This window comes from Wyeomyia smithii, chromosome 3 (assembly GCF_029784165.1).
Source record: "Wyeomyia smithii strain HCP4-BCI-WySm-NY-G18 chromosome 3, ASM2978416v1, whole genome shotgun sequence".
NCBI classification, from domain to species: Eukaryota; Metazoa; Arthropoda; class Insecta; order Diptera; family Culicidae; genus Wyeomyia; species Wyeomyia smithii.
Window position 1 is genome coordinate 238,164,102 of NC_073696.1, and position 21,757 is coordinate 238,185,858.

Sequence of the window (21,757 nt, forward strand, 5' to 3'; positions counted from 1 at the left end):
GAGCCACCTATGCTTTGCCAGAGGGATCTAGGAAGAGGAGAATGCTTAACTCTGCTAATCTTTCTCGCAAAGGTCGTAAGATAACCCCTAGCGGAATGACCAATAAGACAACACAAAAGTAAGCGGTGAAGAAAAACCGAAGAGAGTACCCCCCGGTTTTAATTTCAAATCAAACCAGGAGTACCCACCGCTTCCTGGGGCACCAAAAACCCCTCGTGCACCCATTTCTCGATCAGAAGACATAAAAGAAACAGGGTTCATAAAATTCTCTGATATTGTGGACTGGATATTTAAAACATTCAACATACCAGATCCCCTTCAAAACGGGGACGGGACACGAGGCATATGGACGCTAGGCATATGGATGTTAGGCATAGTATGCTAGGCATACAGACGCGAGGCATAATGGATGTGAGGCATAATGGATACGAGGCATACTGCCAAAAGGCATAACGGACGCGAGGCCGAATGGACGCGAAGCCGAATGGACGCGAGGCCGAATGGACGCGAGGCCGAATGGACGCAAGGCCGAATGGACGCGAAGCCGAATGCGAGGTTGTACGATCGCATGAGATCCAATAATGTAGTTCAGGTGTTATTATATTCCTAAAGAGTTTAAGTTGGGTATAATACCTTACTTGAAATCATGCGGCGAAGACGCATAATTGAGGGTAAGGAAACGAGGCGGCACTAAGCCGCCGTGGTTTCCGCAGTCCGAGCCGGCCACCGACCCGCCGTCGGAAGCGGCGGCCTCTCGCACCCAAACGACTGATCTACTGGTTTGCTTGGTCTACTCAAACAGAGTTTTCTTCCCTTAGTTAAGTCCGAACGAGCGGTAGCGAGTAAGGACAGCATTCGCTCGAACAGCGAGTCGGCCGAAGGCCGCGAGTATATTGCTTTCCAAATGACACTATGAAGCGAAATACATGTTATCGAATGCTGTGATGATGATGACGATAACACATTCCACATCACTTCCCCTTGGCCTTGTGTCCTTTCGGCCTTGTATCCATTCGGCCTCGCGACCATTCGGCCTCGCGTCCATTCGGCCTCGCGTCCATTCTGCCTCGCGTCCATTCTGCCTCGCGTCCATTCTGCCTCGCGTCCATTCGGCCTCGCGTCCATTCGGCCTCGCGTCCATATGCCTCGTGTCCGTATGCCTGCCGTCTATTTTGCCTAGCGTACTATGCCTCGCGTCTGTATGCTTAACGGGGTGTCATCCTTCAAAACATTCTTCTTGCCCTTCTCCCTACAGTGAAAACCTTTTTGAAGCAACTCACAGCAACTTGGCACCTCATTTCAGCTATCGTATCTTGCGATGGCTAATACGTCGAAAGAGGTTAGGAATTTTGTCACTGTGTTACAGTGGAACTGCAGAAGTATCATCCCCAAATTTGATTTATTTGCACATTTGATAAACACATACAATTGTAATGCGTTCGCGCTCTGTGAAACTTTTCTCAATTCAAATGACCAACTTAATTTCCACGATTTTAACATCATTCGTCGAGATCGAGACTCACACGGTGGAGGGGTACTTTTAGGGATCAAAAAGTGCTATTCTTTTTTCAGAATCGACCTCCCCTCGATCTCGAGTATTGAAGTTGTTGCCATTCAGACGAATATGAAAGGAAATGACCTTTGCCTTGTTTCGTTGTATATTCCCCCATCCGCGCGGATTGAACAGAAGCAACTCCTTGATATAGCAGAATTGCTTCCCGCACCTTTTTTGATTTTGGGAGATTTTAACTCTCACTGTTCGCTATGGGGGTCGCTGTACGACGACAACCGATCTTCTTTAATTTGTAACTTGATCGACGACTTCAATATGACACTTTTGAATACTGGGGAAGCGACACGTGTACCTAATCCTCCAGCACGTGAAAGCGTGCTTGACCTATCCCTCTGCTCGACATCACTAGCGTTAGATTGCCAGTGGAAAGTAATCAACGATCCCCACGGTAGTGATCATCTTCCAATCGTTACGTCAATTGCTAATGGTTCAACTCCCCCGAACCCAATCAATATTTCCTACGACCTTACACGTAATATTGATTGGAAGCGTTATGAGTCTATTATAGCGGAATCTATCGAGACTCACGAGGAACTTCCTCCGGAGGAAGAATACGCGTTCTTAGCTGGCTTGATAATCGACGCCGCGACTCAAGCTCAGACGAAACCGATACCCGGGGTAACGATTAGACAGCGCCCTCCCAACAAATGGTGGGACAAAGAATGCTCTGAGCTGTACGCGCGAAGGTCCGCGGCGTATAAGGACTACCGGGAGTACGGCACTGTCAACCTACTTCGAAAGTACGAGGCACTGGGCAGGCAGATGAAGAGCTTAGTAAAGGCGAAAAAACGCGGGTACTGGCGGCGGTTCGTAAACGCGTTGTCGAGGGAAACAGCGATAAGCACTCTTTGGGATACCGCCAGGCGCATGCGGAACCGTGACGTTTCGAATGAGAGTGAGGAGTATTCAGATCGCTGGATACTCGATTTTGCCAAAAAGGTCTGTCCGGACTCTGTACCGGAACAGAAAACCTTTCGCGACGCGTTCATAGTAACTACAGAAGAGCCTCTATTTTCGATGTTGGAATTTTCAATGGCTCTCCTGTCGTGCAACAGGGTTAGATAGAATGAAATTCAACCTGTTGAAGAATCTACCCGACTCTGCAAAAAGACGCTTGTTGAATTTGTTCAACAAGTTTCTTGAGCTCCGCATGACTGGAGGGAGGTAAAAGTCATTGCTATTCGGAAACCCGGGAAACCTGCCTCTGATCACAATTCATATAGGCCGATTGCGATGCTCTCTTGCCTCCGGAAATTAATGGAGAAAATGATCCTCTTACGGTTAGACAAATGGGTCGAAACAAACGGATTACTTTCAGATACTCAATTTGGCTTTCGCCGGGGCAAAGGGACGAACGATTGCCTAGCGTTGCTTTCTACTGAAATTCAACTCGCATTTGCTCGAAAAGAGCAAATGGTTTCTGCGTTCTTGGATATTAAGGGGGCTTTTGACTCTGTCTCTGTAGAAGTTTTAAGCGCGAAACTTCATTCGCAGGGACTTTCACCAAATTTGAATAACGTTTTGCTCAATTTGTTGTCAGAAAAGCATATGTATTTCTCACATGGCGATTCGACAACTTCCCGAATTAGTTACATGGGCCTTCCCCAGGGCTCATGTTTGAGTCCTCTCTTATATAATTTTCACGTCAATGACATCGATGAATGTCTTGCAAATTCATGCACGTTAAGGCAACTTGCAGACGATAGCGTTGTATCCATTACTGGTAGCGAGGCTAGCGATCTGCAAGGACCATTGCAAGATACCTTAGACAATTTGTCTGAATGGGCTCTTAAGCTGGGTATCGAATTCTCTCCGGAGAAAACTGAGTTGGTCGTTTTTTCTAGGAAGCATAACCCAGCTCAGCTGCAGCTCGTACTAACGGGTAAAACGATCTCTCAGGTTTTAGTCGCTAAATATCTCGGGGTCTGGTTCGACTCTAAATGCACCTGGGCTTGTCATATTAGGTATCTGACACGAAAATGCCAACAGAGGATTAATTTTCTTCGCACGATTACCGGAACCTGGTGGGGAGCCCACCAAGGAGACCTTCTAAGGCTTTACCAAACAACGATATTGTCAGTTCTTGAGTACGGCTGTTTCTGTTTTCGCTCCGCCGCGAACACACACATTATAAAATTAGAGAGAATACAATATCGTTGTTTGCGTATTGCCTTGGGTTGCATGCAGTCGACCCATACGATGAGTCTTGAAGTGTTAGCGGGTATTCTTCCGTTGAAACACCGTTTTTTGAATCTCTCTTACCGGTTGCTAATTCGATGCACAGTTATGAACCCATTAGTAATTGAAAATTTCGAGAGGTTGGTCGACCTTCAATCTCAATCCAGATTTATGACTTTATATATTGACTATATGGCTCAAGATATTAATCCTTCTTCATACAATTCCTCCAATGTCGCACTTTTAGATACTTCTAATAATGCTATATTCTTCGACACCACCATGAAACAAGACATTTCTGGTATCCCGGATCAATTGCGACCCCAAGAGATCCCTAAGATTTTTTCCAATAAGTTTAAACATGTTAGTTATGATAAAAGGTTTTACACTGACGGATCTAATCTAGATGAGTCCACTGGCTTCGGTGTTTTCCACGAAAATTTTACCGCCTCCTACAAACTCGATGCTCCTGCTTCCGTGTACGTCACAGAACTTGCTGCTATTCAGTACTCTCTTGGGATCATCGAAACCCTACCCATAGACCACTACTTCATCTTCACAGATAGTCTCAGTGCCATTGAGGCTCTGCGATCGATGAAGCCTGTGAAGCACACCCCGTATTTCCTGGGGAAAATACGGCGGTTTTTAAGTGCTTTAACAGATAAAAATTACCGGGTTACCTTAGCGTGGGTCCCTTCTCACTGCTCGATTCCGGGTAATGAAAAGGCTGACTCTTTAGCTAAGGTGGGTGCTATTGATGGCGATATTTATGAAAGACCAATTGCTTATGATGGATTTTATAGCATTTTGCGTCAGGGAGCACTCAACAGTTGGCAATCATCATGGAACTCAGATGAACTGGGACGGTGGCTACATTCCATTTTTCCTAAGGTATCGACGAAAGCATGGTTCAAGGGGTTGGATGTAGGTCGGGACTTCATTCGCGTGATGTCCAGACTTATGTCCAATCACTACACGTTAAACACGCATCTCTTTCGTACCGTGCTGGACCGAAATCCGTACACCTAAGCACATGATAATCTTCGACGGTCAATATAAAATCTACAAATCACATATTGCTTTAAACTGACATGTTTACTTGTAAGACTACTTATATTTTATCACTATTTTCAAGCAAAATGATTAAAATCACTCTGAAACTCGAAAAAATCATGTTTTAATAGAACATGTTTTGAATCGAAATCCGTACACAGTTTTTTGTCTGAATTAAAAACCGTACACTTTTGAATCGGAATCCGCACACACGCGATATAGACTGGATTAGAGTTCATACAGAAATAAATCAAAATCCGTATAGATATAGAAGTACATAAATGAACATCTTTTATTTATAATTTATCTTTAGATTTGCGAATAAATATATTTTGAGGATCAATTTGTTCCTAAAGTTTCACACGGTTTTCTAACTTTTTATATCAGCTGAAAGAGTGCAATTTTTCGTAGCGTCTCGTTGCGGCACCCCTTATTGTAGCAACCGGAACGCCGGAATTTTTCGAAGCTTCCCGGTACGACTTTCCTTAGCGCACCTCAGTCACAGCTCCTTCGAAATCGTTTGCCGTATATTTATACTTGTTTTCTTCCATTATATGCTGAAAACAAGAAGAAAGTTCAACAATATATGCATGATACACACGCTGTACGGATTTCGATTCAAGCAATTAACAAGGATCAAAATCCGTACGGCACAGTTTTGGTTGAATAAATACAATTTACACTATTCACCAGACAATATACAGCTCGAAAATTACGAAGACTTACCTTTCCCATCAATTTCAAAAAGATTCACAGAGTAAAACACGTATATCCCACTTGAAAAACGTTTTCATCTGAAGAACGTTTTCTTAATAAATTCTCTAACGATACAACGAAATGTCAACTGAAACCGATACACGATTGATTTTTTATTTTTATTATTTTTATTTCATGGCCCACTGACGCATAGTTTAATTTAACAGAAGGCCAACAGCTCAACGGACATGTACATGTAACTATCATATGAATTTTTATTTTTATAATGCTTAAAATTGAAGAAAAACGTCAAGGTGTACGGATTTCGATACTGTACGGGTTTCGATCCAGCACGGTATAGGGCTTGTAGACAGTAATCACTGCGTTTGTGGCGATGGCTACCATGACATCGAGCATGTTGTTTGGTCGTGTGCCGAATTCTGTGATGTTAGGTCCGAGCTTATAGATTCCCTCCGGGCCCGAGGAAAACAACCGAACGTACCCGTTAGAGACATTCTGGGAAGCGGTGATCTCCAGTACATGACACAACTGTACTGTTATTTGAAAAAGACTGACAATAAAATTTAATATTCTTTTGTCTATTTGTCAGAATACCCGTGTACGACGCTGGAGACACAAACACGAAGAGCCTAAATCTATGTTTAAAAAACAAAAAAGAACACCAGTCGAAACACAAATAGATCGTATATCTTGATTTGTTTTAAGCAAGAATTGTATCTCCCCTCCTCTCACCTCAAATCCCCACAGCCGCGGGAATAAAAAAAAGGGCTCCCTCTTTTCTCTGCTAACGTAGAATTAATACGAATTGTACTTGGCTCAGTAAAACAGAAAATGTATCGTGCCGTGTCAAATAAACTAATTTTAAACATTCTGGTTGCTACGAACTGACGAAAATGAGCCAAGCAATTAACAATACATATTAATGTAGGCTGGGAGTGTTGCCAGTTGCTTGGATATCGATATTAACCATTTTTTACTAATTTAGAATTTTCAGAATCTATCTTCAATCCAGGCTTCATACTCTTTTCAATGTGTGAAAAGAGCAGAGCGAATATTCATCGCTCACTTATTGCCCAGCATGAGCGCTATGTGTAGCAATTTTTGTACAAAACTTCTTTTTTTCAGCTTTGAGCGGTGTTTCTCGCGGTTCGCAGAAAAATTATTACACTTCCCAGACAACCAGAAGTCGCATAAGATTGCACGGATTACCTCGTATAAAGTTCTATGGCTCATCAGTATCGTATAGCTGTATGAACAACGTATGTGTTTAATCGCATATGATGTTACTTTGCGAACTTCTTGCGATGAGTGTAAAATACTCGCGTAGTAATACACATAAACTCATATCATGCCTGTTCAAACTCGTAGTAAACCCACAAAGTGATGATTATACGTATAAAGCAAAAATCTCCGTATTGCATATAAATTTAATCGCTAAAGCTATCATTTGTATCACCGTTAATGACTAAATTCATGAAAACAAGCCTAGAAAACTAAAAATCGCAGAAAATTGTACGGATTACCTCGTTAAAAGTTCTATGGTACATCACTATCGTATAGCTGTATGAGCAACGCAAGTGTTTCATCGCATATGATGTTGTTTTGCGAACTTATTGTGATGAGTGTAACATTCTCGCACAGCAATACAGATAAACTCAAATCATGTGTATTCAAACTCTCCACAAAGTGATGAACATACGCGAAAATCAAAAGTCTCATGTTTAGTCGCAAGAGGCATCATTTTGTAACACCGTAAACGACTGAATTTATGATAACTAGATGCCGCTAATGATTGCACAGCTTACATCGCACAAGATACTACGATAGATCATTACCTTGTATGGCCAATGTAAATGTTTCATCGCATACAACGTTGTTTTACGGAGTCTTTGTGACAAATAGGTAATGAACCTGGATTTAAAAACCAATTAACTTTTACAATGCTTGGTTAAACTCGCAGTAAATCCACACACTGACGAATATGCGCGAAAATCGAAAACCATCCGCATTACAGCGTATCACATATAAATTAAGTCACTTCACGCAGCTGCTGCTCCTTAAAAAATTAGCCACAGAAAACATCTGCGGACAACTTGGATCAATGATGCACTACTTAGCATAATATCTTTGTTGGAAACTTGCCTTTAATTGTTGTTGAAGAGGTTAAAATCACTCAATTTAGTTTAAACAAATGACACAGCTCATCCAGCGGCCATGACAGTTCAACCGAAATGTAATCAACGAACGTTCCCGCAGAAATTTACAAGCTAACTCGCAATACGAGATCTTATTAGATTCATGCTTTACGATGTCTTTTGGTCATTTATACGATGAAATTAGAAAGTTATTAACAAAACTCAGAGATTTCCGAAAGCGAGACCACGGAAGAGTAGAATGAATGCTGCTTGACAATCTAAGAGTTCGAGGTTCGAGTCCGGATGGATACCCCCACAGCATGTGCCCAAAGGAAAAAGAAAAGAATGGTAAAAATTAAACACTGCCATTTGTAATTTGCTTTTCTTTGTAATATGTATAGCAGGGGATAAATAATGAAAAGTAATTGCTACTGTTCGTATTTTTTTTATTAAAAGGTGATTTTATTGCATGTTATTATAAACTAATACATAGGAATGATGGCTAACATCGCATAAATATCTGAAATAATTTGTTAATGTTGGCTTGTGAAGTCGCATTAAGCAATAAAAGAACCCGTAGTGTATATTCATATATCGCTTATAGTTTCGTTTCGATGCAAAGCAAACAACGCAATCTGCTATCCTACATAGATGCTCCCCTCATTCGATATATGCTTAAGAGACACGGTAATATCACTGCAGTGAGCTGTTGTGTAGTTGAAGTAGCTGTTTTCACAATGAAAGTTACTCTCGTACACACTAGTGATTTTCGGAGGAGAAATGACAAGCCTTTTCCAATTTACTATGAGCAAAATTTTAGTTACAGTATTTTTAAGAAACATAATCAAATTTTCATCTTGTTTTAAGAATTCTCCTTTTTAATATATCTCTGGATACTTTACATCAATGGACATTCTAAGAATTGCATTCAAAACAAAAAAAAAGTCAATTCAATTTTCTGTGGTAGTGTTGCCAGAAATGTTTTTTTGTGTTTGAATAATTACATTATGTTTCTCGGCAAATATATACATTATGATTTAAAATTTAATAATTTCATCGTGTTTTTGAGAAAAAAAACACCATGCATCAAAATTCACAAAATCACAACAGAAAAATTGGCAAAATTGGAATAGAATTTTCAATTTAGAAGCAAATCGAAGTCAATTTGACTCTATCTCTCAATAGTACTGTAACTTGAGCTTGGCTCAAAATACCTTAATTTTTTTTTTATTTTCTCAGAGGCACGGTAAAATTATGAAATTTAAATCGGAATATGCTTAACTCATCTGCCGAAAAACGTAATTCTTATTTTTAACCACAAAGAGAATATATTTGGCAACCCTGCCACTCAAAATAGATATCTTTTTTTTTATTCCTCGTATAATTTTCTTCAAAATGCAATTCCATAAATTTTATTCATCAAAAACATCCGGATATATGATATATATATATATATATATATATATATATATATATATATATATATATATATATATATATATATATATATATATATATATATATATATATATATATATATATATATATATATATATATATACATATATATATATATATATATATATATATATATATATATATATATATATATATATATATATATATATATATATATATATATATCATGAGTGTTTTGGGTAAAAAAATTCTAGAAGTACGTTGAAATTTTTAAATTTGAAATCAAAACATATAGGTTAGGTTAGGTTAGGTTAGGTTAGGTTAGGTTAGGTTAGGTTAGGTTAGGTTAGGTTAGGTTAGGTTGGGTTAGGTTAGGTTAGGTTAGGTTAGGTTAGGTTAGGTTAGGTTAGGTTAGGTTAGGTTAGGTTAGGTTAGGTTAGGTTAGGTTAGGTTAGGTTAGGTTAGGTTAGGTTAGGTTAGGTTAGGTTAGGTTAGGTTAGGTTAGGTTAGGTTAGGTTAGGTTAGGTTAGGTTAGGTTAGGTTAGGTTAGGTTAGGTTAGGTTAGGTTAGGTTAGGTTAGGTTAGGTTAGGTTAGGTTAGGTTAGGTTAGGTTAGGTTAGGTTAGGTTAGGTTAGGTTAGGTTAGGTTAGGTTAGGTTAGGTTAGGTTAGGTTAGGTTAGGTTAGGTTAGGTTAGGTTAGGTTAGGTTAGGTTAGGTTAGGTTAGGTTAGGTTAGGTTAGGTTAGGTTAGGTTAGGTTAGGTTAGGTTAGGTTAGGTTAGGTTAGGTTAGGTTAGGTTAGGTTAGGTTAGGTTAGGTTAGGTTAGGTTAGGTTAGGTTAGGTTAGGTTAGGTTAGGTTAGGTTAGGTTAGGTTAGGTTAGGTTAGGTTAGGTTAGGTTAGGTTAGGTTAGGTTAGGTTAGGTTAGGTTAGGTTAGGTTAGGTTAGGTTAGGTTAGGTTAGGTTAGGTTAGGTTAGGTTAGGTTAGGTTAGGTTAGGTTAGGTTAGGTTAGGTTAGGTTAGGTTAGGTTAGGTTAGGTTAGGTTAGGTTAGGTTAGGTTAGGTTAGGTTAGGTTAGGTTAGGTTAGGTTAGGTTAGGTTAGGTTAGGTTAGGTTAGGTTAGGTTAGGTTAGGTTAGGTTAGGTTAGGTTAGGTTAGGTTAGGTTAGGTTAGGTTAGGTTAGGTTAGGTTAGGTTAGGTTAGGTTAGGTTAGGTTAGGTTAGGTTAGGTTAGGTTAGGTTAGGTTAGGTTAGGTAAGGTTAGGTTAGGTTAGGTTAGGTTAGGTTAGGTTATGCTATGTTGTGATAGGATATGTTATGTTATGTTATGTTATGTTAAGTTAGGTTAGCAATAGCACAATAGAAATTATTTTCAAAGAATGTCTCTTTTCTTACTTTTTTATCAGGGCTCTAATCACACTCTCTTTAAACTCCGATGATATTATTTGAAAGCAACAGCTTGTCGTTCTTTCCCAATTCAATTTGTTAATTTAGATTGTTAACTCCGAAACAAATGTACGAAGGAATTTAAACAAATTAAATTGCTTCTTTTTATATCCCTATCCTATCCTCCACAGCTAACAAAGCTTCCGATTCCGGCTGGATGATGCGATTGTAAACATAAATATCTATAATCAGTGGAGACTAGTTATTGCAAGATCTGCAAAATAAACATGGAACTACACTTTCTCAGCGCTTCAGCCCGATTCAGCGGAACAACTCTTAATGCTAGATTATCATTAAAACTTTCTCGTTCTCCGTACAGGGGAAAAAAAGAAAACGTCGGTTCAAGTGGCAGCACCGAAATAGGTTCCCACACAACAGTTGCGCATTTTATTCCAGCAAGTTCTCCCCCACTGGGCAAGACATTAGAGCTGTTATTCGAAAATAAAAGATTATTTTCCATCTCACACCGGTCCCCCAACAGACCATCTTTCTGGTTCTGCCCCGGACTCGAAAACCAGTTCAGCTCTGAGTTTGGCTGTATTCAACCCTCGGAATGATTTCCTATATAAACAGATCGAGTGCGGCAAACATGAATTGGATGCCGAGAAATATACACACTAAAAAGCAACGCCTCTGTTCTCCTTCGTAAAGTCTCCCAAGAGCTCTGGTGAAGTGATGTAGCCTGTCGATACGACTGACAGGAAGGCACAAATTATGCCGCTGCTTCTTTTGTTCAGGGTTCAACATATCTCACGAGAGCAAATTAAACCGTCGACGGCAGATTTTCATTATGTGTCGGTTTGGTGTTCCGGCGGTGTTTCGTGTCTGTCTGGAAAACTGGATGTGGCTGATAATGTAGCGAACAGCTGCGGCTTGTTATTGTCTTTTTGTTCTCCCCTGGTTGTGTAAGTGTGTTTGAGAAGATTTGAGGAAATTTTGGATTAAGCATAAATGATGATAACTCGCGTTTTTTCGGGGATTAGATATTTCCCCGTTGGTTACAGAGTAACCTTGATAAATGGTTACCAAGGAACTTTAAATATGTGTACAGTAAGCTTTCGCTTTTTTAGATAACTCGGTAACAATCGTAATATGTTTTGATTCATAATCATGCATTCACCCTCTAGTACAATCCCACTTGCTTCCAGTTTAACGAGTTATTTACATGTACTTACCGGTTTCTTCGTATGATTCCACCGCACAGTATCTTCATCCTGTTACAGTTGCCTCGCTACCGTTGAGATTGCGTTCGTTTGAATGTGCGATTATCTTCAGGAATTGAATTCAGGCTAATGCGCCGGTTTTACTTCGCCATAAATTGTTGTAGGCAGGCACCAACGTTTTCCTGTTTGCCTTTCCGAGCCGAAAGCCGCACTCAAACCAGGGTCGTCAATCAGATCCGAATATTCGCGGTGAGGATGTGCGGCAACTGTTCACACAAACACACACGTACACACATGTGCGGCAGGCATAACATGGAAGAAAAGTAAGAAAATGTTCGACTCAGTTAAAGAATTCTTCCCTTGGGGTTCAATTATATTGTCCGGATGTGTTTCATGGCAACGTACGTAGTTCCCACCGGAGCTACTGGTTCATGGTCTGATTTCTCGGTCGCTGGAGTACTGAAAGATTATGGCGGAAGCTTTGCCGTTTGAGCTGAATTTAATTCGATAAGCCACCAAGCGTACCCATAATGTTGTAACGTATATTTATGTACTGATTAGATGTCAAGATATGGCTACTCGTGGAAAATCTGTGCATCGAGAAAACAGGGTAATTAATCAGTGTTATTTGTCTTTTCAGTTTGAAGGTCGGTTTGATTTTAGGTTTCCCGGTAAAAATAAGATTCTGAAATTGAAAACGAGTATCAATGCTTATTATTAGAAAATGCTAACAAAAGGAGAAAACAATATGAAATTATCAAAAGAAAAATGGCTATTAGAAAGATAATGCTATGACTATCGGACGGTGGCTCGTTGCTTACTGGTAGGTTCTAAAACGTACTTATTATATATAACTGCCAAACTGAGGCGAATGCCAAATTAGGCAAAGCCTCTTTAAAAAAAAAAAACAATGCCAAACATATATAATCTTAAAGAAGGCTCAATTGAATGCAGAATAAATGGCTTTTTATTTTTCAATAGCGAATAGCAGTTCCGATTTACGTGCGCTACATGAAGCAGCGCAGCTTTACTGCTTGTTACTGGTTGCTTTGAATCCATGGCTAGTAGTCACTAAATCGTTCATGCACGTAAAAGTGTGCTGTGTTTCGAATGAACAGCACTGATTAGTTGTTTCGTTATCTTGGACAATTTTTCAATAGTGTATAGTTCCAGAAATGTATTATTTATTCTCCCGTAATCTGATCACAGAAAAAATTTTGATCGATTCATGCTAAAAACTCATGAATCTGATGAGAAATTACTAAAATAAACGTGCATGAAATCTAAAGACTTTTTGTAAATAAGTCAAAAAATATCTTTATGAGATTCTAAGCCTTCCAGGCGAACATCGTAAATAATTATATATTAGTTGCATAACTATTCAATGCATAATGATCCAAGCTGAGACATTTAGTAAACAAACAACTTTGACAGGTTAGTAATTTTATTGTGGTGTCATATAATTTTTGTTGCGTGAAAATATCAGATTTAGTGCCAAATAATCTTCTTTTACGGGAAGTGTTACATTCCTCACTGCATTCGAAGAAATCGATGGCTGAAGCGCATCGAGAGTTAAAAATGTCTTTTGGTCATTTATACGATGAAATTAGAAAGTTATTAACAAAACTCAGAGATTTCCGAAAGCGAGACCACGGAAGAGTAGAATGAATGCTGCTTGACAATCTAAGAGTTCGAGGTTCGAGTCCGGATGGATACCCCCACAGCATGTGCCCAAAGGAAAAAGAAAAGAATGGTAAAAATTAAACACTGCCATTTGTAATTTGCTTTTCTTTGTAATATGTATAGCAGGGGATAAATAATGAAAAGTAATTGCTACTGTTCGTATTTTTTTTATTAAAAGGTGATTTTATTGCATGTTATTATAAACTAATACATAGGAATGATGGCTAACATCGCATAAATATCTGAAATAATTTGTTAATGTTGGCTTGTGAAGTCGCATTAAGCAATAAAAGAACCCGTAGTGTATATTCATATATCGCTTATAGTTTCGTTTCGATGCAAAGCAAACAACGCAATCTGCTATCCTACATAGATGCTCCCCTCATTCGATATATGCTTAAGAGACACGGTAATATCACTGCAGTGAGCTGTTGTGTAGTTGAAGTAGCTGTTTTCACAATGAAAGTTACTCTCGTACACACTAGTGATTTTCGGAGGAGAAATGACAAGCCTTTTCCAATTTACTATGAGCAAAATTTTAGTTACAGTATTTTTAAGAAACATAATCAAATTTTCATCTTGTTTTAAGAATTCTCCTTTTTAATATATCTCTGGATACTTTACATCAATGGACATTCTAAGAATTGCATTCAAAACAAAAAAAAAGTCAATTCAATTTTCTGTGGTAGTGTTGCCAGAAATGTTTTTTTGTGTTTGAATAATTACATTATGTTTCTCGGCAAATATATACATTATGATTTAAAATTTAATAATTTCATCGTGTTTTTGAGAAAAAAAACACCATGCATCAAAATTCACAAAATCACAACAGAAAAATTGGCAAAATTGGAATAGAATTTTCAATTTAGAAGCAAATCGAAGTCAATTTGACTCTATCTCTCAATAGTACTGTAACTTGAGCTTGGCTCAAAATACCTTAATTTTTTTTTTATTTTCTCAGAGGCACGGTAAAATTATGAAATTTAAATCGGAATATGCTTAACTCATCTGCCGAAAAACGTAATTCTTATTTTTAACCACAAAGAGAATATATTTGGCAACCCTGCCACTCAAAATAGATATCTTTTTTTTTATTCCTCGTATAATTTTCTTCAAAATGCAATTCCATAAATTTTATTCATCAAAAACATCCGGATATATGATATATATATATATATATATATATATATATATATATATATATATATATATATATATATATATATATATATATATATATATATATATATATATATATATATATATATATATATATATATATATATATATACATATATATATATATATATATATATATATATATATATATATATATATATATATATATATATATATATATATATATATCATGAGTGTTTTGGGTAAAAAAATTCTAGAAGTACGTTGAAATTTTTAAATTTGAAATCAAAACATATAGGTTAGGTTAGGTTAGGTTAGGTTAGGTTAGGTTAGGTTAGGTTAGGTTAGGTTAGGTTAGGTTAGGTTGGGTTAGGTTAGGTTAGGTTAGGTTAGGTTAGGTTAGGTTAGGTTAGGTTAGGTTAGGTTAGGTTAGGTTAGGTTAGGTTAGGTTAGGTTAGGTTAGGTTAGGTTAGGTTAGGTTAGGTTAGGTTAGGTTAGGTTAGGTTAGGTTAGGTTAGGTTAGGTTAGGTTAGGTTAGGTTAGGTTAGGTTAGGTTAGGTTAGGTTAGGTTAGGTTAGGTTAGGTTAGGTTAGGTTAGGTTAGGTTAGGTTAGGTTAGGTTAGGTTAGGTTAGGTTAGGTTAGGTTAGGTTAGGTTAGGTTAGGTTAGGTTAGGTTAGGTTAGGTTAGGTTAGGTTAGGTTAGGTTAGGTTAGGTTAGGTTAGGTTAGGTTAGGTTAGGTTAGGTTAGGTTAGGTTAGGTTAGGTTAGGTTAGGTTAGGTTAGGTTAGGTTAGGTTAGGTTAGGTTAGGTTAGGTTAGGTTAGGTTAGGTTAGGTTAGGTTAGGTTAGGTTAGGTTAGGTTAGGTTAGGTTAGGTTAGGTTAGGTTAGGTTAGGTTAGGTTAGGTTAGGTTAGGTTAGGTTAGGTTAGGTTAGGTTAGGTTAGGTTAGGTTAGGTTAGGTTAGGTTAGGTTAGGTTAGGTTAGGTTAGGTTAGGTTAGGTTAGGTTAGGTTAGGTTAGGTTAGGTTAGGTTAGGTTAGGTTAGGTTAGGTTAGGTTAGGTTAGGTTAGGTTAGGTTAGGTTAGGTTAGGTTAGGTTAGGTTAGGTTAGGTTAGGTTAGGTTAGGTTAGGTTAGGTTAGGTTAGGTTAGGTTAGGTTAGGTTAGGTTAGGTTAGGTTAGGTTAGGTTAGGTTAGGTTAGGTTAGGTTAGGTTAGGTTAGGTTAGGTAAGGTTAGGTTAGGTTAGGTTAGGTTAGGTTAGGTTATGCTATGTTGTGATAGGATATGTTATGTTATGTTATGTTATGTTAAGTTAGGTTAGCAATAGCACAATAGAAATTATTTTCAAAGAATGTCTCTTTTCTTACTTTTTTATCAGGGCTCTAATCACACTCTCTTTAAACTCCGATGATATTATTTGAAAGCAACAGCTTGTCGTTCTTTCCCAATTCAATTTGTTAATTTAGATTGTTAACTCCGAAACAAATGTACGAAGGAATTTAAACAAATTAAATTGCTTCTTTTTATATCCCTATCCTATCCTCCACAGCTAACAAAGCTTCCGATTCCGGCTGGATGATGCGATTGTAAACATAAATATCTATAATCAGTGGAGACTAGTTATTGCAAGATCTGCAAAATAAACATGGAACTACACTTTCTCAGCGCTTCAGCCCGATTCAGCGGAACAACTCTTAATGCTAGATTATCATTAAAACTTTCTCGTTCTCCGTACAGGGGAAAAAAAGAAAACGTCGGTTCAAGTGGCAGCACCGAAATAGGTTCCCACACAACAGTTGCGCATTTTATTCCAGCAAGTTCTCCCCCACTGGGCAAGACATTAGAGCTGTTATTCGAAAATAAAAGATTATTTTCCATCTCACACCGGTCCCCCAACAGACCATCTTTCTGGTTCTGCCCCGGACTCGAAAACCAGTTCAGCTCTGAGTTTGGCTGTATTCAACCCTCGGAATGATTTCCTATATAAACAGATCGAGTGCGGCAAACATGAATTGGATGCCGAGAAATATACACACTAAAAAGCAACGCCTCTGTTCTCCTTCGTAAAGTCTCCCAAGAGCTCTGGTGAAGTGATGTAGCCTGTCGATACGACTGACAGGAAGGCACAAATTATGCCGCTGCTTCTTTTGTTCAGGGTTCAACATATCTCACGAGAGCAAATTAAACCGTCGACGGCAGATTTTCATTATGTGTCGGTTTGGTGTTCCGGCGGTGTTTCGTGTCTGTCTGGAAAACTGGATGTGGCTGATAATGTAGCGAACAGCTGCGGCTTGTTATTGTCTTTTTGTTCTCCCCTGGTTGTGTAAGTGTGTTTGAGAAGATTTGAGGAAATTTTGGATTAAGCATAAATGATGATAACTCGCGTTTTTTCGGGGATTAGATATTTCCCCGTTGGTTACAGAGTAACCTTGATAAATGGTTACCAAGGAACTTTAAATATGTGTACAGTAAGCTTTCGCTTTTTTAGATAACTCGGTAACAATCGTAATATGTTTTGATTCATAATCATGCATTCACCCTCTAGTACAATCCCACTTGCTTCCAGTTTAACGAGTTATTTACATGTACTTACCGGTTTCTTCGTATGATTCCACCGCACAGTATCTTCATCCTGTTACAGTTGCCTCGCTACCGTTGAGATTGCGTTCGTTTGAATGTGCGATTATCTTCAGGAATTGAATTCAGGCTAATGCGCCGGTTTTACTTCGCCATAAATTGTTGTAGGCAGGCACCAACGTTTTCCTGTTTGCCTTTCCGAGCCGAAAGCCGCACTCAAACCAGGGTCGTCAATCAGATCCGAATATTCGCGGTGAGGATGTGCGGCAACTGTTCACACAAACACACACGTACACACATGTGCGGCAGGCATAACATGGAAGAAAAGTAAGAAAATGTTCGACTCAGTTAAAGAATTCTTCCCTTGGGGTTCAATTATATTGTCCGGATGTGTTTCATGGCAACGTACGTAGTTCCCACCGGAGCTACTGGTTCATGGTCTGATTTCTCGGTCGCTGGAGTACTGAAAGATTATGGCGGAAGCTTTGCCGTTTGAGCTGAATTTAATTCGATAAGCCACCAAGCGTACCCATAATGTTGTAACGTATATTTATGTACTGATTAGATGTCAAGATATGGCTACTCGTGGAAAATCTGTGCATCGAGAAAACAGGGTAATTAATCAGTGTTATTTGTCTTTTCAGTTTGAAGGTCGGTTTGATTTTAGGTTTCCCGGTAAAAATAAGATTCTGAAATTGAAAACGAGTATCAATGCTTATTATTAGAAAATGCTAACAAAAGGAGAAAACAATATGAAATTATCAAAAGAAAAATGGCTATTAGAAAGATAATGCTATGACTATCGGACGGTGGCTCGTTGCTTACTGGTAGGTTCTAAAACGTACTTATTATATATAACTGCCAAACTGAGGCGAATGCCAAATTAGGCAAAGCCTCTTTAAAAAAAAAAAACAATGCCAAACATATATAATCTTAAAGAAGGCTCAATTGAATGCAGAATAAATGGCTTTTTATTTTTCAATAGCGAATAGCAGTTCCGATTTACGTGCGCTACATGAAGCAGCGCAGCTTTACTGCTTGTTACTGGTTGCTTTGAATCCATGGCTAGTAGTCACTAAATCGTTCATGCACGTAAAAGTGTGCTGTGTTTCGAATGAACAGCACTGATTAGTTGTTTCGTTATCTTGGACAATTTTTCAATAGTGTATAGTTCCAGAAATGTATTATTTATTCTCCCGTAATCTGATCACAGAAAAAATTTTGATCGATTCATGCTAAAAACTCATGAATCTGATGAGAAATTACTAAAATAAACGTGCATGAAATCTAAAGACTTTTTGTAAATAAGTCAAAAAATATCTTTATGAGATTCTAAGCCTTCCAGGCGAACATCGTAAATAATTATATATTAGTTGCATAACTATTCAATGCATAATGATCCAAGCTGAGACATTTAGTAAACAAACAACTTTGACAGGTTAGTAATTTTATTGTGGTGTCATATAATTTTTGTTGCGTGAAAATATCAGATTTAGTGCCAAATAATCTTCTTTTACGGGAAGTGTTACATTCCTCACTGCATTCGAAGAAATCGATGGCTGAAGCGCATCGAGAGTTAAAAATGTCTATGGGAGTGCTGTTCTAAGTGAACCAAAGTGCCGACCAAAGTGTTGTTCTGTCGCTCTAATGATACTAATTTTGATTTTGACGACAGTCCGCGTGAACAAAAGCCCAAAACCTTCGAAAATGCTTAATTGGAGGGATTGCTTGATAACAATCCATGCCAAACGCAGAAACAACTTACTTCGGTATTATGAATCATCCATAAAATCATTTTCAAGAGATTGCATGTTTTGGGAGTGATTCAATAACAAGGAACAAGGAGTTCCTTCAAAAATGGATTCATAACATCAACCCAATGAAAAGAATGTCATATGAACTGTCCAGACCGCGTCGTCGTATTTGCCGAATATACATACTGCCAAGGTTGTGCTGTGTTTTTGGTGGAACCAGGTCTGTGTTATTTATTATCGGCTGTTGAAACCAATGGAAGCAATACTAGGAAACTATATCGACTTCAATTGATGCGATTAAACCGCGCACTTCGCGTTAAACGGCCACAATATGAGAAGAGCACGAACAAAAAGATTCTACTGCAAAACAACACTTGATCTCATACTGCAATGTACGCGTTTTCCTTCTAACGAGATCTTGCCTACCTTCCGTTCTCGCATGATTCGTTTAACCTTCATTTAACCCTTGTGTGTAAAACCACACAAATGAATTTTGTTTTGATTTTTTTTTCGAAAACTTCTCGATCGATTTTTATGAAATTTCTTGACAATTTCTAAACCACCAATCTTACACAAAATACATTTTCTTCAAGGGAAAAATATTTTTGGTTGATGAGATATTTAAAAACTTACTTTGTTTACCCTGGAGTGTGGATTTCCACACATACAACATTCGTATTTATTTTGGACAAGAAACAACTTAATTTTGCCCCAAACATATTTTTTTCATTGAGTGCTTTCATACCTGAAGCTATAGGTACCAATTAATCCTGTTACAAAAATCTAATGAGGTGTGTATGTGGGCGGAAGTATGTGTATGTGTGTTTATTTTCATTCTTACGACCAATATATCTCGATTTGCTCAGCATCGGCTGAACCGATTCGATTGTTCTTAGACGCGTTTGAAAGAGCTAAAAGTCCAGTTAGTTGATGGAAAATATCGTTTTGATCCGAAGGTTCATTCAAAAATGACGTAACAAAAGGTGATCAATTTAAATGGGAACTGATAAACTAATTGATTTTTGTTCAACGGTTTGACTGATTTTAGAAATGTATCACCTTTGTAATTCGCATCAAAATCAAATCAATCAAAAAGCTACGTGGGACATGTGTAAAAGTATGTGTTTATTTGTTTCATCCCAGTGTGAGAATTTTCACACATATGGGTTACGAATACGCTAATGCTAAAAGTACCTATTTAGTGTTTGCACAGCCTGGTTGAGCAGTGTTCAACATTTACACAGTTTTATGTCTACTGCGAGACAAGTATACTCGCACTTTTAGGTATATTGAAATAAATTTAGAATGGATCTCCGGAGATGGTCTAACAAGCCAGTCGTCGTGGGTTCGAGTCTCGGTTCGGGAGAAACTGTTAGTATTAGTAGGATCGTAGCGCTAGCCCCGCAATTGTCCGTTACACTAAACATTCGACTGCGAAGTCTGTGTATAATGAACGAATCGGAATGTAGCACCAAGGCTTTGCTTACTTTGCTTAGCATAGATTTCAGAATATTCTTACGAACATTCCTAGCACCAAATTGCTTCATTTGGTCAAACCGATGTTAGGATTTTTTTTTGTTCAATTGCTATCATAGCATGTTTAATTGGTCTCATATCATGTAAACACGTTTTGTTTTGTAACTTTTGCATGAACCATCGGATCAAGCAGATGTCCGACGATGACCTAATAGCCTTCAAGCCATTCCAATTGCAGCCAAAGAAATCAAATCAATACATCCATTGCTGAGATAATACAAATGTATTTTTCAAGATTGTTTTTGTACACTACGCATAAGATCATTCAATTGGTTACCTCCAAACTACTGCAATGTACTAGGCGTTTCTACAAATTTTGTTTTGTTTTTTTTTCTACGTTCCTTTGGAAATTATCATTTAATTTTAAGTTTATTTTTGAATATAAATCTACCCTCCTAATCCTAACAAACGCATCTAGCACCAAAAGGACTCAAATCAGTCAAACCGCTGATAGAAAAAACCGGTTAGTTTATCAGTTCCTATATAAGCTGACCACATTTCGTTGCGTCATTTCTGAATGACGGATCAAAACGATATTTTTCGTCAAATAACTAGAATTTTAGCTCTTTCAAACGCTACTAAGAACAATCGAATCGGTTCAGCCGATGCTGAGATATAATGGTCGTAAAAATAAAAATATACACACATACACATACTTCCGCACACATACATACCTTATTAGATTTTCAAAACAGGATTATTTGGTACCTATAGCCTCAACCATGTATGCACTCAATGAAAAAAATAAGTTTGGGGCTAGTTAAGTTGTTTCTCGTCCAAAACAAATTAAAATGTTGTATGTGTGGAAAACCACACACCAAGGTAAACAACGTAAGTTATTTTTAGGATGCAATGAAGGTTAAAAATATTTACTACATAAAAAATAAGAAGACGAGAGAAAGATGTCCAATCATCTACTTCATCTCTTCTGGCGTGTCAAATGTTATTTCCACGTAGAATTACGTCTCACGGCAACATATATAGGACTGTAAGTTGAAAACCGAAAATTCGAGAGCTATACTAAATTTGTGCACTGTCAAATGTTCAAAACTCGGTCAATTTCTAACCGTTTTCTCTTCTTCTAACATTAAACGATTATAAAATCATTTATGCACCCGCTCAAATCCATAAAATTGTAGTTTGATTGTTCGAACTATATGGACCATTTTTTTATTTTTAATGACTATAATGCAAGTCAAGCTATCCCACCTGCTGGACTGTATTTTTTGTCAAACTCTTATTTACTATTTCCCTATTTAGTACATTTTTCAATCGTCAACTCCACATTTACTGCTTGAAATAGAAATATGTAATAACTTACTATTGAAAACTGTCAAGCCTTGTTAAAACGCCGGCTTTGACCTCTGATTGCTCGCCTAATGCCTGCTTT

The 21,757-nt window shown here is 37.9% G+C and overlaps 1 protein-coding gene across 7 annotated transcripts in view; it reads right to left on the minus strand.

The window, feature by feature from the left end:
- Nucleotides 1-21,757, minus strand: part of LOC129732671 (dipeptidase 1) — a 649,785-nt gene that overhangs the window by 195,620 nt on the left and 432,408 nt on the right. For 6 of the 7 annotated variants that reach the window (XM_055693747.1, XM_055693745.1, XM_055693749.1 and 3 more), the window contains 2 exons: nt 17,094-17,347; nt 11,693-11,946 (listed from right to left, as the gene is read on the minus strand). The exons of the other annotated variant lie outside the window; for it this stretch is intronic. The gene's annotated coding sequence lies outside the window, so the exon portion shown is untranslated. The remainder of the gene's footprint in view (nt 1-11,692; nt 11,947-17,093; nt 17,348-21,757) is intronic. 7 annotated transcript variants of the gene reach the window in all.